Source organism: Protopterus annectens, chromosome 14.part0 (assembly GCF_019279795.1).
Source record: "Protopterus annectens isolate FY-2018-M chromosome 14.part0, PAN1.0, whole genome shotgun sequence".
Lineage (NCBI taxonomy): Eukaryota > Metazoa > Chordata > Ceratodontiformes > Protopteridae > Protopterus > Protopterus annectens.
The window spans coordinates 320224690-320240122 of NC_056748.1; the positions used below are offsets into that span (position 1 = coordinate 320224690).

At 43.2% G+C, this 15433-nt stretch overlaps 1 protein-coding gene across 11 annotated transcripts in view; it reads right to left on the reverse strand.

Annotated features, from left to right (window-relative positions):
• The window catches only part of PLEKHA1 (pleckstrin homology domain containing A1), a 2820639-nt gene that overhangs the window by 1329398 nt on the left and 1475808 nt on the right, over positions 1–15433 (reverse strand). The gene's annotated exons all lie outside the window — the stretch shown is intronic.

Sequence of the window (15433 nt, forward strand, 5' to 3'; positions counted from 1 at the left end):
TGGCCCCGATGTATCATCCTCTGGCCCGACTGAGGAGCCCCAAGTACCGAAACCTGCAGAAGGAATAGAGAAGGTTGGAGCTGAGGTCGGAACCGAAAGACTGGCAGAGGGTCTCGGAACCGACCCAAGGACTTCACTCGACTCAGCACTCTCCGACTCCGACAACACCAAAGTTGTCAGAGGAGGAAGGAATGGGACTGATACTATGGTGGACTCTGGAGCCGAAAATAATTTAGATAACACTGGTGACTGGAGGAGCCTCTGGACCACCCTATCTACGTCCGAATCAGATAACCTGGAGGACCTGGAGGAGACAGAAGTGGATCGAGATACCTTTCCCATCGGATCCGAGACACGACTAGGAGAACAGCTCTGAATCGGCTCCAAGAGGATCGGAGCCGCAGCAGGCTCGAGAAGCACCAAAACCTCCTTTGGCACCGAAAGCTGTGGAACCGAAGAAGCTGGCTCCGAAATGGAAAGTATTTCCTGCGGCTCCGAAACCAGTGGAACCGAGACAGTGGACCCAGCTGTCAACTCTGAATCCTGCGGCTCCGAGACCAATGGAGCCGAGGAAGGAGACACAGCTTTAGACCCCATAGCCAACGGCTCCGCGACCAGTGGAGCCGAGGAAGGGGACATCGACCTGGATATTTTCTCTGGCGGCTCAGAAGAAGAGGGACGGAGCCAGGGACTTCTTTTTAGACTTAACCCTGGACTTTTCAGAGGGAGAAGAAACAGCTTCCTCGAAGGAGGGTTTAACTAAACCCTTCAGGATAAGTTTATTTTTTCTCTCCTGCAAAACTCTCGAAGAGAAAGCATGACAGACACTGCAAGATTCTTGCAAGTGTTTGGCGCCAAGGCAGTATACGCAAATCGCGTGACCGTCTGTCAAAGGCATTTTATAGCTACACTTTGCACATTTTTTAAAACCCGATGGCTTATGTTCTTTTTCTTTGGTAGACATGATACACAAACACAAGTCAAACACAAATTAAACACTGGGGGGGGGGGTGGCTCTAAGTTAAACGCCGAGACACAAGATGGGGCAAAAGCCCTCTAACTTAAAACGGGCCTAGCCCGCCAAACAGAAGGATCACCACACAACAGGAATAAACAATCCCACTCAAACAACAAGTCAATTACAACAACGTAGCTATGAAAATAGCTTTTGAATATAAATTCTCCTACAGAAAACTGCTATGAGATATCAAAGATCACAAAAGAGGGTACTTAGCCACAGCCAAGTTGAGACCACGTCGATACTCCAGGAGCGGCAAACGAGATCTGGGGTTTTGGGCGTGGTGCATCCTGGGATATAGGGTTGGCCCAGCCAATGAGAGACTTCGTGCTAGTCAGAAGGGCCGAGTCGCGAGCCCATCAGTATTGAATGTAGGCGAGATAGGATCCCATTACATATTTTGTTTTAATAGTTCCAAAGTGCGTTGTTGATATTTTAGCAGTTCAAGTTCAATGCAAACAAATTTAAGAAACTGCACTCAAGCACCAACAACCCCGGTGTGAAATAATCATCTGGAGGTGTCGAATTGGTAGGAAAAGAGCATAAACGGTACCTGGCAGAGTTGATCACCCCTGGAATAGACCACCAAGAGCAGGATGAGACTGCCCTGGCAACATCGATGCTGAGGTGTGCCCTCACAGGAGTACATTCCACAGACAAAGGAGTAATGCTTTCATTATATAGGCCTGGTCAGACCACACTGACTGCTTTGTGCAGTGCTGGAGAAAGGACAGCATGCTGTTGGAGGGAATACAAAGGAAAATCAGCAGAAAGATCAGTGGAAAGGAGTGAAAGTATGTGGCCAGAAAGTATAGGAGCTAGAGCCAGAATTATTCCCACTTGGGAACAGAAAAGAAAAGGGAAACATGATTTTGGTGCACAAGGCCACAGATATATGTGATGGGGTCAATCTTCATCAAAGACAACAATGGGGGAAGGAGAAGGCAGAAGCAGCAAACTGGAGTGACTAATTATTCACCAGATCTTGAAAACTAACTTCTCACAGAGTACTTATAAATCCATGAAATGGACTACTGGAACAGATGGTTGAAAATGAATCTACAAAGGCATTCAAGAAGACAAGGGGAGCTGGGAAGACTGTAGACCGTTATATGCACTTAAAGGGCAGACTATAAAGGTTTACTGTCTCCTTTTGTTGTCAGGAAAATGTAACTTGATCTAATGATGAACTGCGGACTGATGGTTTATCCCAGAGGACTGAAAAGAAAAGAAAATGTTCTTCAACACACTTTGATAAGGGACGCAAGGCATCCTGGGACTTCAAGCAGCAAAAGGTAAAAAGAAATGAACCATGCCAAAATAAAATTGCACTGACCCCCCCAAAGTTCAATGTTAATAATACAATAAGTTGCGAATTCTATAAAGTACTGAAAAAGTGCATACTTTTCAGCAAAGGCAGTGCAGCAGAAAACACAGACTAAGAGGCTCAGAAGTTTCCTGCATGCATGTGTAACTGAACATTTTTAAACACGAGGCCCTATGACCTCAAAGATTTTTAGACAACCAAGGTGTGTATATACCAAAAGTGTGTGACACAGACTGCACAAACGTTGCAAATAGCTTATGCTATTTTTATTTACTCTCTTGTTAAATGGGTGAAAGAATCTGCATAAAATCAAGTTACAAACCAAACAGGAATGTAAAGCAACAAGATACTTAAAAAAGCTTAAGTAATAATGTGCAATAGATATGGCAATGAGCTATATAAGAAAAGCTAAAAAAAATTCAAGCATTAAATGAAGTGAGACCTTCCAAGAAACAATCCTGATGTTTGGTTAGTTATGTGCCTTCCCACACTGTAAATAAACATACTAGTTAAGTTTTAGGGTAGGTGCATAGGTTGAAAAAGCTATACAAAAATATCTGTACTGATGAACAGAGTTGAAAAATGGACTGGAACTGCTGACGTCTTTCGATGGATTGAAAGATGAGGCTCCGTGTCCAAAATTTTCTAGTTTGCAAATTAATTACAAGTGAGATCAGACCTAAGTTATATACGTAGCAGTCCAACGTTATTTCATATTTTACAGAAGTTACCATAAAGAATGATCAAAGGACATAAAATTACCAGTTTTCTTTAAAATCACGAAAGTAAAATATCAGCTCTCAGTTGGGATTCAAACCTAATACCTCCAGCAATCCATCCTAGTATCACTGCTGCTAGACTAACAGACTCTGGACAGACAGGTGTGGAGTTTTCCCTCGACAGCTGTTTCTTTTCAGCCAGAAAACCTTTACTATTGAGATTTAAGGTTAAATTACAAACACACATGCCTATAGAAAGCCTTCTGCTTAGCATAGTTTTAATCAGAAGTTTAAGACACTAGGCAGGTCAAGAAACACTGATGTGAAGGGTTAGGGGACAGAAAGGAGGTAGACTTTTAAATGCATTTAAAGGGCAGACTCGTTTGGCATTTGAATCCAAGACCTCCAGCATTCTATGCTGTAATTTGACCAGTTTTACTTAAAGTCTGCAATACGTGAGTATTTATGATGCACATGGGTTAGTCAAATGTTCTCTACCAGTTAAACTAAGAGGGAAGAAAGACAGAACTATGTTACACGAGAAGTAATACAACCTTCTTTTAGCACTTACAAGAAAGTCAAAGGATACGTCTTCAAGTTTTACTTAAAGTATGCAGTCTATGAGTAACTGTGACGTGTGGAAGTGAAGAAGTTTGCATTCAATCAGTGAAACTGTTAAGCTCTTATTAATGGCAACTTGTAACAAAATGAGAACGTAATTTGAAGGATTTATTATGAGTGCTGACATTTACTAGTGCAAATGATTCACAATAGGGAAGGTACTTTTGCTTGTCACAACTGTAAGCAATGCAAATGTTTCCTCTCTTCTTAAAACTATTAGTACATACATTTCTGAAATAATGTAGGAGTACAGTTTAATTGTTCATTGCGGAAACTGTTTGAACGCATTGGATAAACAGTTTCTCATGTATTCATTTTAAAAAGTTTGAATTTTCTTATGATGGAACAAATGTGCAAAGACATTTAAGAGGGTGACATTAACAACACTCCAGTGAGAGAACTGTGATGGCAGATAAAATGGAATGCAGGAAACCATCCAAGTTTACACGAAAGTGTCAATATGAAGAGTGAACTGAAAAGAAGGAAGATTGCAGTTAACTACTGCCTTAACACACAGTGAATTTTTAGGTTTCTTGCTTTGTTTACTTTTGTGCTTTATTGTACATTATACAACAACCCCCCCCCCCATTAATATTCAAAAACGTGCACGCTGATTGGTCAGCATGCACGTTGTAAATACAGAGTTATAGTAATGGAAAAAGGTCTGGTCGCCCGGACTTTTTCCATTACTACAACTCTTTTGATCTCCATTGCTTCACACGGTCTCGCTATGTTAAACAAGTTTAACATAGCGAAACAGTTTTTAAAAAGCAACGAGATTCTCCGTTGCTTTTAAAGCTGTCTCGCTATGTTAAACTCATTTAACATAGCGAAACAGTTTTTAAAAAGCAACGGAGATCTTGCTTTCTCCGTTGCTTTTTTCAAAACTGTCTTACTATATTAAATGGGTTTAACATGGCGAGACAGCTTTAAAAAAGCAATGGATATTCTCCGTTGCTTTCTTTAAAGCTGTCTCACTATGTTAAACTCATTTAACATAGCGAAACAGTTTTTAAAAAGCAACGGAGATCTTGCTTTCTCCATTGCTTTTGCCCACAGCTCTGATGTACTGCGTAGGCATGCGCAGTACATCAGAACTGCCGCAGAATACCAGACAGCTGCGGAAGGGCAGCAAGGAGGCATTATACAATGCCATTATTTAAGAAAAGTAATTTTTTTTTTTCTTAAATAATGTCAGTGTATAATAGCAATAACCCACGCCTGGGTGTGGGTAATGCTGGATTTACCCACGGTTGGCTTTGTTTGGCCACTCTGGCTTCGCCCTCGTGATCAAACCACACGAACCGTGGGTAAATCCAGCATTACCCACACCCAGACGTGGGTTATTGCTATATTATACAATGACTGGCCATTAATACTCAAACGAGCACACTGACTGGCTAGCCCAACCAGCGTGCCTGTTGTAAATCCCAGACTATACCAACGGAAAAAAGTCTGATCACCTGGACTTCTTTCTGTTCGTACATTCCATAACTTTTTTTTTTTTTTTTTTAAATCTATAATCCAGACTCCGGACATACCAGAGAGGCAGCATGGAGGAAATGCACAGAAAATCAGGTACGTTATTTAAAACTAAAGACATGTGCCTGATTTTCTTTGCATTTCCTCCATTCTGTCTCTTACTCCTAACCCTTAGGTAGCTGAAACTTTTTTTTTAATTAAAAAAAAATTAGAAACATAGACTTTCTTTTCTCCGTTGCTTCCTTTTTAAAGCATTGATGTACTGGGTATACATGGGAACGCAAGTCTCATACACATGAGCAGTACATCAAAACAAGGCAGCAGGATACCACCAGTCACACAAGAACAGTACAGCGCCGTTATACAAAGACATTATTTAAGAAAAGTAAGTATGTTTTTTTCTTAAATAATGTCATTGTATAACAGCAATAACAGTCTCCGTGGTTATGGTATACTGAAATTTACCCATGGTTGGCTTTATTTAATCACTCGGGCTTCGCCCTCATGATTACACCACATCAACCGTGGGTAAATCATCAATATACCTCATCACATCATCTGTTATTGCTTAAATATTTACATTTTATTTTGGATTCTTCCTTTTCACATTCAGAGAACTCTTACTTAATATTTATGATTGCATTAATTTGAGTGCCAGTATTTAAATTATGTATTAAAAAGTGCTTATATAAGGGTTTACCAATGTGTGCTGTTTCTGCAGAACTCTTATTAAAGAAGACAAAAGTGTTCAAATGCCCTGGTGGTGACTTTATTAGGTACATCTTTGTTTTTATTTTATTTATTCTCCCATTAAAGCAGCAATGTCCTTTTTCCAGTTGGTGCTAGTCTGTGGTTTGTATCTATGTATGCATAAACAGCCCAAGGAACTGCAATTAAGAAGCTGAAAAAGAATAGGATTGATGAAGTACAGAGACTATGCAACAGTAACCTTCTGAGACACATTCTGAAGGACAAAGATATCATCCCATCTACAGGCACCTCTCTGGTCTTAGAGAGGAATTCTCTTTTCTGAGCAGAGTTGTTCCACAACTCAGCGGAATACCTATCGCTAAGTGAGGGATCACTGTTTAACCCACAAAACGTAGCAAAAATATGAACAGCTGGACCAGTGGACTACAGCACCATTTGGGCAGTGGAAAAACATCACATTTCCTCCATCATTACGACACCACAATTCTTATGGCTTTCTGGAACAGATAGGTCCCTGAAATGGATCTTTAACTATTTCGAATCTATTCTTGGAAGTCCAGGGTAAAGTACTCAGCTTTGGCTTACTAAGGTCACTGATGATTGTAAACTAGGCGCAATCATCGAGTCCCCCAACGGCGTTAACCTATTACAGGAGGGACTAACACAAACAACTGGTGCTGAAGTCATGGTCTAAACTACATGCAAAAACGTGCACTATTATCCAATTTAGCAAAGCAAAATTCCCCACTAATTACAATAAAGACAGCACCCCTCTAAGTTCAAACCCAGTGGTGAAAGATCTGTGAACACAGGTCAACAGTACTCTGATCTTTGACCACCAGGTTTCCATGGTGGTAAGGAAAGCCTTCTTCATTGCTACATTGTACATCTTATAAGTAAAGGCATCACATTCAGATCTAAGGATGTTATAACCCCACTTTACTTGACTCTAATCAGACCATTAATAGAGTACAAAGCTCCCTTCAGCATGTATCTCACTAGACACATGCAGTAAATGGAGAGACCACAGAGGTTTTTCACTAAGAAGATACAGGACTTCCAAACCATGACCTACACGGACAGACTGAAAGTCTTGTCACTGTACTCTGTATCATATAGGCTTCTGAGAGGCAACTTGTGCCTGGCCTACAGGGCAGTCTCTGATCCCAACCTGATGGAAATGAAACACATCCGGAAATCAAATGGCACTAGAGTCTCTCTCTCTAGGGATCTCAACCTTGCCAGTGACATTAACAGAACATGGTGGAGAGACAGGTATGTATCCCAGAGATTGATGCTGCTCTAAAATAAACTTTCAATTCATGTGAAGCAGAGCTCCTCAATGACCCTATTCAACCACAACCTGGAGAAATGGACGGGTGACTGCAAATTCATCCCAGGGGTTGCATCCATGTCCCTCATAGGTTCATAGGTTGGTACTAAGCTATCGGCCCTAGGACCTATACAAGCCTAGCCATAACAATTCCCTGGCTATTTCTTCCCATAATATTTACTTCCCTGGACCCTGTCTAGCAGGGCAACTGATGTAATCCCTGGGGTAAATTTCCTATCTTCCATCTAATTGTCAAGGTTCCTTCTGAAGCGGGCCAAAGAGGCGCATTGCTTGATATGGATGGGCAGTCTATTCCAGAGTATGGGAGTCTCTGTGTCAGGAACCTATCCCTCTAGCATGTTTTGTTCATTGTGATGATAAGGTTTAGGTCCCTGAAGTGTGTGGCTTTGATGGACTGGGATTTCTTTAAGTGTAGCATGTCCAACAGGTCTGGGTTTGACATGGGCTTGTATGTTAAGCAGAGATTGCCTCTGAGTACGCGATATTTGACAGAGTATAGCTGGAGTATTTTTAGTCGGTCAGAATAGGGCATCTGCTTTAGGTCTGTGATTCTTTAGTGAGGTTTTTCTGTGGCCTTTCCAGTTGTTGCAGATGTCTTGTGAGGTACATACCAAACAGGGCATGGTACTCTATGATGGGTCTAATGAAGGATGAGTACAGTGGGACAATGACCTCATTTTTTTCTGGATGAAAAGCCCTTAGTGATGAGGTGTGCCACATAGAAGGATTTCCTGACTGTTGTGGCGATGTGGTTATCGAAGGGGAGACCACTGTCCACCTGTGTTCCTAAGTCTGTTATCACACTTTCGGTGTTTAGTGTACTGCCACCTATCTGATAATTCACGGGTACATGGTTTTTCCCAAAGGGGGTAACTATACACTTCTTGGCAATGAGCTTGAGCCCATGGCTCTGGCACCAAGCATCTGTTTCTGTAAGGTCCTTTTGCAGAATATCCACATCATTTGGGGATTCAATAATTGCTCCCAGTTTGCAATCATCTGCGAACTTTGTTAGCCAAAGTCTCTTAGTGTTGGCCTGTACTTCAGAGAAGTAGATACCAAACAAGGGCAGTACCAGGACTGAACCCTGAGGTACTCTACTTGTCTGGAGCTGGATTTGGAGTCGACTACTTTTTCATGGACAGGGGTAGTCGGTGCTGATCTGTAAAATACATCAATCTACAACTGGGGCAGCAAAGGATTAACATTTTATTTATTTATTTTATATTTGTTGACCAGGAGTGTCCGACTGAGCTAAAGCCCTTTTTCAGCGAAGGCCCGAGAGAAAAGCTCCAATAAAGAAAGCAATTTAATAACAGTTTTTACACTCATAGCAATATACAAAAGGTTACCATTCTGGTAAAGTAGTTGGCACGATTAAACAATACAAATTAAAAAAGATAAAAAGTGTAACACATAGAAAATTAATTGTTTTAGTTTCAGTAGGTTAGGCTATCTAACAATAATACACAGAGTATAGACAATACTTCAGGAGAATTTCTTAGGAAGTAAAGGGAGTAAGTTATTATGTTAGGTGGTGAGTAATTGTTATAACATTTCAGAGAGTTGGTTGTGGTCAAGGTGGTTGTGAACAGTGGAAGGTCCAGTGTTTTTTAAATTAGTCTTTGGTAGCTAATTTAAATTGTTTGGGGTGAGTAAGGCTCCTTATTTCTAGTGGGAGTTTGTTCCATGCAATAGAGAGATGATAGCTATATAGATTACAGCCTGCCTTGGAATTGTGTTTATGAGCCTTTAACAGATCTTGGGTTGCGCTTTGGAGATGCCTGGTAGGGCAATAGTTAGAGATGAGAGGTGCTAGAGCAGGGCAGAAGGATGGCTGATACAGAATGAAGTGAATGATTTGCAGCTGAGGTTCAAGAAGCAGGTGAGGTAGTTCTAGCCAGTTTAGGTATTTTAGGGAGAGAGAGTGGTAAGATTTATATGTTTGTTCAGCAGCAAATCTTGCTATCTTGTGATAGGTTGATTCCAGTTTGGTAAGTAGGGATGTATTTAGATTAGTATTTCGGAACAAGAAGTTATGTACTCACCATAATGTTCGATTTATGTAGTCCATCTCGCCTCACATTCTTACCCGTGGGTTCACAGCTGAATATCGGCTCCGACTCGGCCAAACTTTTCTAGCTCGAAGTCTTCTATTGGCTGGGCTAAGATGGTATCCCAATGCTGCATTGCTCCATATCCCCAGATCTAGTTTGCTGCGAACACCACACTCATACCTCATGCATAAAGTACAGTTTTGTACCTACCATAAATGTAGATGTCCGAACAGGAATGCATCTGCAGTCCTTACAAATGGGTTGTCCTGTTGTCAGGCAGCCCTTCGGTCGGCCGGATTCCAAAGTCTGGGTCTGGCCTCGGCTGGTGTCGCACTTCACCCGACGTCATAGCTGCAGTTCTTCGGGTATAAAGGCATCAGCCGACGCCATTTTCCTCAGTGTTTCTTGCCCCAGATGCCAGTTGCCCTCTTGGGTAGCTAAATTTTGGATAAATGCCAATGTTTCCAAAAAGTAGAAGGCAAATACAAAAAATAAGCATGTATGTACATATATACAAACAAATACACCATAAGAGATCCCCCCCAGCTAGCTATTAGATGGGCAAATACCCTGGGAATACCACAGAGGGGAAGGAGGGTGGGTAATCCTGACTGCAGATGCATTCCTGTTCGGACATCTACATTTATGGTAGGTACAAAACTGTACTATGTCCTTCAAGGATGCATCTGCAGTCCTTACAAATGGGTAGAATACCATAGCCAAACTAGGGGAGGAGGAAGAAGAAATTATGGTGTAGTTAGGATCCCTTGCAAAACAGCAGTGGCAAACCCTGCTCGGGATCTAGAGTATAGAGGTAAGTTATAATGCTTGCCAAATGTATGCACGGAGGTCCAAGTAGCAGCCTCTATAATGTCCTTGGTAGCCACTCCTCGTAAGAAAGCTGTGGTAGTGGCTGTAGCCCTTGTAGAATGAGGCCTTATGTTCTGTGGAGTTTGCTTTCCATGGAAGGAGTAACAGAATCTGATGCAATTTCCTATCCACTTGGAGATTGTCTGTTTTGAAATTGCTTTTCCTTCCCTTCCTGTTGCATATGCTACCAGAAGCTGGTCAGATTTTCTATTGCCCTTGGTTTTGTCCAGGTAGTAGCGCAACTGTCTATGTACATCCAAAGTATGCAGCAGTCTTTCCCCCCTGTTCTGTGGATTGGGGAAGAAGGTAGGTAGGTGGATAGCCTGGTTTAAAGACACTCTGGATACCACCTTAGGCATAAATGTAGGATTTGTTCTCATGGACACTCTATCTTGATGGAAGATTAGGAAGGGTTGTACTGCCATTAAAGCCTGTAGCTCAGAAACCCTTCTTGCTGAGGTAATTGCCAGCAGAAAAGCAGTTTTCCAGGATAGGTGTTGAAGATCTGCTGTTGCTGCTGGTTCGAAAGGGGGGAGTGTCAATTTTTCTAGCACAAAGTTCAAGTCCCATGCTGGTAATGGTGGTTTCCTAGGAGGTTTTACATTTTTAATTCCTCTCAGAAACTGCCTGAGTAGAGGATGCGAGAAGACAGGGGGATCGAAGCTGTGTTCTGCAGAAATAGCTGATGCATGTATCTTGATGGAGGAATAGGACATGTATGGAGAAGCTCTGCCAAATACTCCAGGATGTTGGCAATGTCTACCTTTGACACATCTTTTCCCCTTTCAGTACTCCAAATGAGAAACCTTTTCCATTTTCCTGCATAGTTCCTTCTTGTTGAGGGTCTGCGGGTCTCAAGGATAATGTCTTTAACCCTTTGGGATAAATCTGGGTTAGTTGCTCTTATGTAATGATCCAGGCAGTCAGCTGCAGAGTTTTCAGGTTTGGATGCAGGGTGTTGTAGTCGCTCTGAGTTAACAGCAAAGGAATCAGGGGTAGTGTCCACATTTTCCCCCGAGACATGCTCCTCAGTAATGGGTACCAATGTTGTCTTGGCCAGTCTGGAGCTATCAGAATGATCCTTGGACGTTCCTCTTTGATTTTCAAAAGCACCTTGTGCATCAAAGGAAGAGGTGGGAATGCATATGCTGTCAGGCCTTTCCAACTGAAGGATAGACAGTCCACCTTCCAAGCAAGTGGGTGGTACGTCCTTGTGCAGAATTTCTTGAGCTGGTGATTGAGTGGGGATGCGAATAGGTCTATTTGTGGCAGTCCCCATTTCTTTGTGATGACCTTGAAGATGTCTGGGTGTAGCATCCATTCGTGAGCATCCGAGGTAGTTCTGCTTAATATGTCTGCTAGGATGTTTTCTTTTCCGGTACAAAATTGCTTGTAACTGAATGTTGTAGCTCAGAGCCATATTCCATAGGTCCAGTGCCATCCGGCATAGAGGGTATGAATGAGTGCCTCCCTGTTTGTTGATGTACCACATGACTGTGGTGTTGTCTGTCCTTATCATCAACTGCCCTTCTTGGAGGAATGGTCTGAAATTCTGGATTGCTAGTTTGACTGCTAGCATTTCCTTTTGATTTATGTGCAGGTGCAGCTGATCTGGAGTCCATAAGCCTTGTATGCACTTGTCCAGCATGTGGGCCCCCAACCGAGGTCTGAGGCATCCGTTGTGATGGTTTGGCTTGGTTGAATGCTGTGGAAGGGCAAACCTGGGTTTGACTGGCATGCCTGAGCCCACCATAGGAACTCTTGTTTCAGGCATGGGATTAGTGGTATTTCGGTTTCTAGGCTGTGCCTGTGTTGAGACCATAAATTCTTCAGGTACCACTGTAGCTTTCTCATATGCAGTCTGGCATGAGGGACCAGGATTATGCAGGATGCCATGAAGCCCAAGGCCTGCAGTACTTTCCTTGCTGTTAGTTTGTTCTGCTTTGTTAATGCCAAGAAGTAGAGAGGAAGTTGTTCTTGTTTTTCTGCAGTTAGGAATGCCATCTGTTTTACTGTGTCCAATTCTGCACCTAAGAAGGTTATTCTTTGGGATGTGTCAGTCTTGATTTCTTTATATTGACTGTATATCCCAGGGCTTGCAGTGTTAATGACTCTTTGTAAGTCTTCTGTTAGCTTGTTTTTGTTGTCCGCTTGTATCAGGCAGTCGTCCAGGTATGGATATATTTGGATTCCCTGAAGCCTGCAGTGAGCGATTACTGCTGCCAGGCATTTCGTGAACACTCTGGGCGCAGTAGATAAGCCAAAGGGCAATGCTGAGAATTGATAATGCTCTGATCCTGCAAGAAATCTGAGGTATCTTCTGCAATTTGGTCGTATGGGGACGTGCAGGTATGCCTCCTTGAGATCTAGAGTCACCAGCCAATACTCCTTGCCCAGCATGGGAAGAAGTTGCTGTAGGGTCAGCATTTTGAATTTTGGAACAATAATGAATGTGTTTAAAGCGGACAGGTCGAGAATAGGCCTCCAATGTTTCTCTTTTCTTGGTACCAGGAATAGTCTGGAGTAAAATCCCTTTCCTTGTTCCATAGATGGTACCCTTTCCACAGCTCTCATCTTTACTAATTGAGCTATTTGATTTAGAGCTTCTGTCTTTTGATTTGGTGGTAGGTTTGGCATTCCTCTTTTTCCTGGTAAAGTATGGAAATGAAACCTGTAGCCTTGGTCTATAGTTTGCAAAATCCACTTGTCTCTTGTGATGTAGTGCCAGTTTTTTGAAAATAAGGCTAACTTTCCGCCTAAGGGTGCTGCTATTTGTTCCCTGGTAGGCGGTGACAGAGCCAAGTCACTGTGATTGTCCTGTTGCAGTGGTAGTAGTTGTGTCTGTGCCTCGCTGGTTGCTACCTTGCCACTGGCGTCCCCTGTAGGCACCTCCTCTGGATTGATTTCTGCCTCTTGAACGCCTGTTCCTGCCTCTCTGAGTTTTAGAGGAGTCTGGAAAGGACCAATTTTTGGAAGGCCAGTTCCTGCTAAACCTTGGAGGCTGAACCTGTAAGAAATCTTTCACTGTTTGTACAGATTTTGCCTTCTCTTCCATTTTCTTCAGTACCTGTTGAGCAGGAGAACCAAATAAACTGACCTTATCCATAGGAGCATCTAATAGTTTTGCTTTAACATGATCCGGCAAGACCTGTTCTTTCAACCATGCATGCCTTCTTATAACTGTGCCAGTCATGGCTGATCTAAAGGAAGCCTCCAGTGCATCATAGCCACATTTTAAAGAATGGTTACTAACCTGCTGAATGTTATGCACCATTTCTAGAACATATTTCTTATCTAAAGAATCATCAGAGGACAATTTCTTAGTTAACTGATCAAGCATAAACTCCTGGTATTGGATCATATGAAACTGACAGTTCAATGCCCTAGCTGAGAGAGTAGTAGAGGTGTATACTTTTTTACCCCATCTCTCTAAGGACCTGGATTCCCTTTCAGAAGGAAGAGGGTTTTTAACGGAGGTCGAAGCTACTGCCTTAGGCCCCTGGGAGATAGGATCTGCAAAAGGAGCCTTGTATAAATGATGATGTGTGTCCGGGACCCTGTAGAACCTATCGGGCTTAGCAGGGGCTGGAGGCAAAGTATCAGGAGCAGTGCAAGCATCATTAAATGCATCATCTACAACAGGGAGAACTGGAGGTATAGCTAAAGGCCTATGTTGTGGTAAATGCAAAAAAGTCCTAAGCCTTTTCCTTGAATCTGAGAAATCTTGTCCCTGCCATTGGAATTGCTCTCTCATGGCATGTAAGGTTTCCCCAAAGGAAAATTCCTCTGGTGGAGAGGCAGAAGGAATCGATTCCTCAGCATCGGAGTCTTCATAAGTAGAAAAAGGAGCCTCTGGATGGTCTGTATTGTCTGTATCATCAGAAGAATCATCTGAGGACAGTGGCTCAGGGGGCTCTGCTCTAGGTCTCTTTTCTGGAGGAGGTTGAGAGGCCCTGTCTGGATGTGATTGGGATCCCCTTATTAAAGAGATGAGATCCTCTGCCAGAGTGAGCATTTGGGAACTGGAACTGGGCCTGTGAGAGGGGGGCTTAACAGGCACCGATTTAGAAGTTTTGGCTGCTTTAGCCCTGGCAAAGGCCTTTATGGACATGGCTGCAGGCGGCCTAGCAGCACCACGTGCAGGGGTTGAAACATCCAAAGGGATGGTGTCCGATAATTCTTGTGAAACCACAGTAGCAGGCTGAATTTCAGAGGCCGATTCAACCAGGGTAGAAGGGGCCTCGGTAGCAGTCATAGATTCGGCTGAAGATAGAACCGTTTGCTCGGTTTCGGCCGAAACCAAGACACTCGCGGTTTGCTTAACTGCGGTTTCGGCCGAAACCGCGGACCGCGAGTGTCGGTCCTTTTCTTTGCGTTTCTTAATAACTTGAGAAGTCGGAGGATCCGACGGCATTATGTACGCAAAATCTGAGCCGAAAAACTGTTCAGCAAACTTCGACCGACGTCTAAGCGTCCGTCGGTTGAAAGAAGCACAGGCTAAACAAGCTGCTACGTCGTGGTCTGGGCCTAAACAAGGTAAGCAGTAAGAGTGGAAATCTTTATGAGGTATTTGTTTCCCACAAGTTAAACAGTTATTCACTTTTTCTGACATCGGCTGAGGCAAGAAAGAGTCCCCAACGGGGTACTTAGCTTTTAGAAGTCTTCAAGTAGTATTCGGTAGTAGTAATCTCTGGATCTGACCGACCGGCACTTGCGAACAGCTTCTGCTTCGGGCGCCACGCGGCAAGAAAGACTGAGGAAAATGGCGTTGGCTGATGCCTTTATACCCGAAGAACTGCAGCTATGACGTCGGGTGAAGTGCGACACCAGCCGAGGCCAGACCCAGACTTTGGAATCCGGCCGACCGAAGGGCTGCCTGACGACAGGACAACCCATTTGTAAGGACTGCAGATGCATCCTTGAAGGACATCAACACCCAAGTAAAGAAGAATAAACTAAAGGTGAAGGGAGCTCTGAAACCCAGACCTAACCTCCAGATCCTCCAGGAAGGGGGAAGGTGGGAGGGTAAGTAAGAATGTGAGGCGAGTTGGACTACATACATCGAACGTTATGGCAAGTACATAATTTTTGATGTTATGTAGTCCAATCTCACCTACATTCTTACCCGTGGGACAGCGTCACCAGCACCTAAATCCTGGGAGGCTCAGAGGAAGATACTCCTGAGCACTGTGGAACCAAAGGAAGACCTGCCCCTAGATACCACGTCCAGCTTGTAATGAGTAACAAAGGTGTGAGGAGATGCCCAGGTAGCTG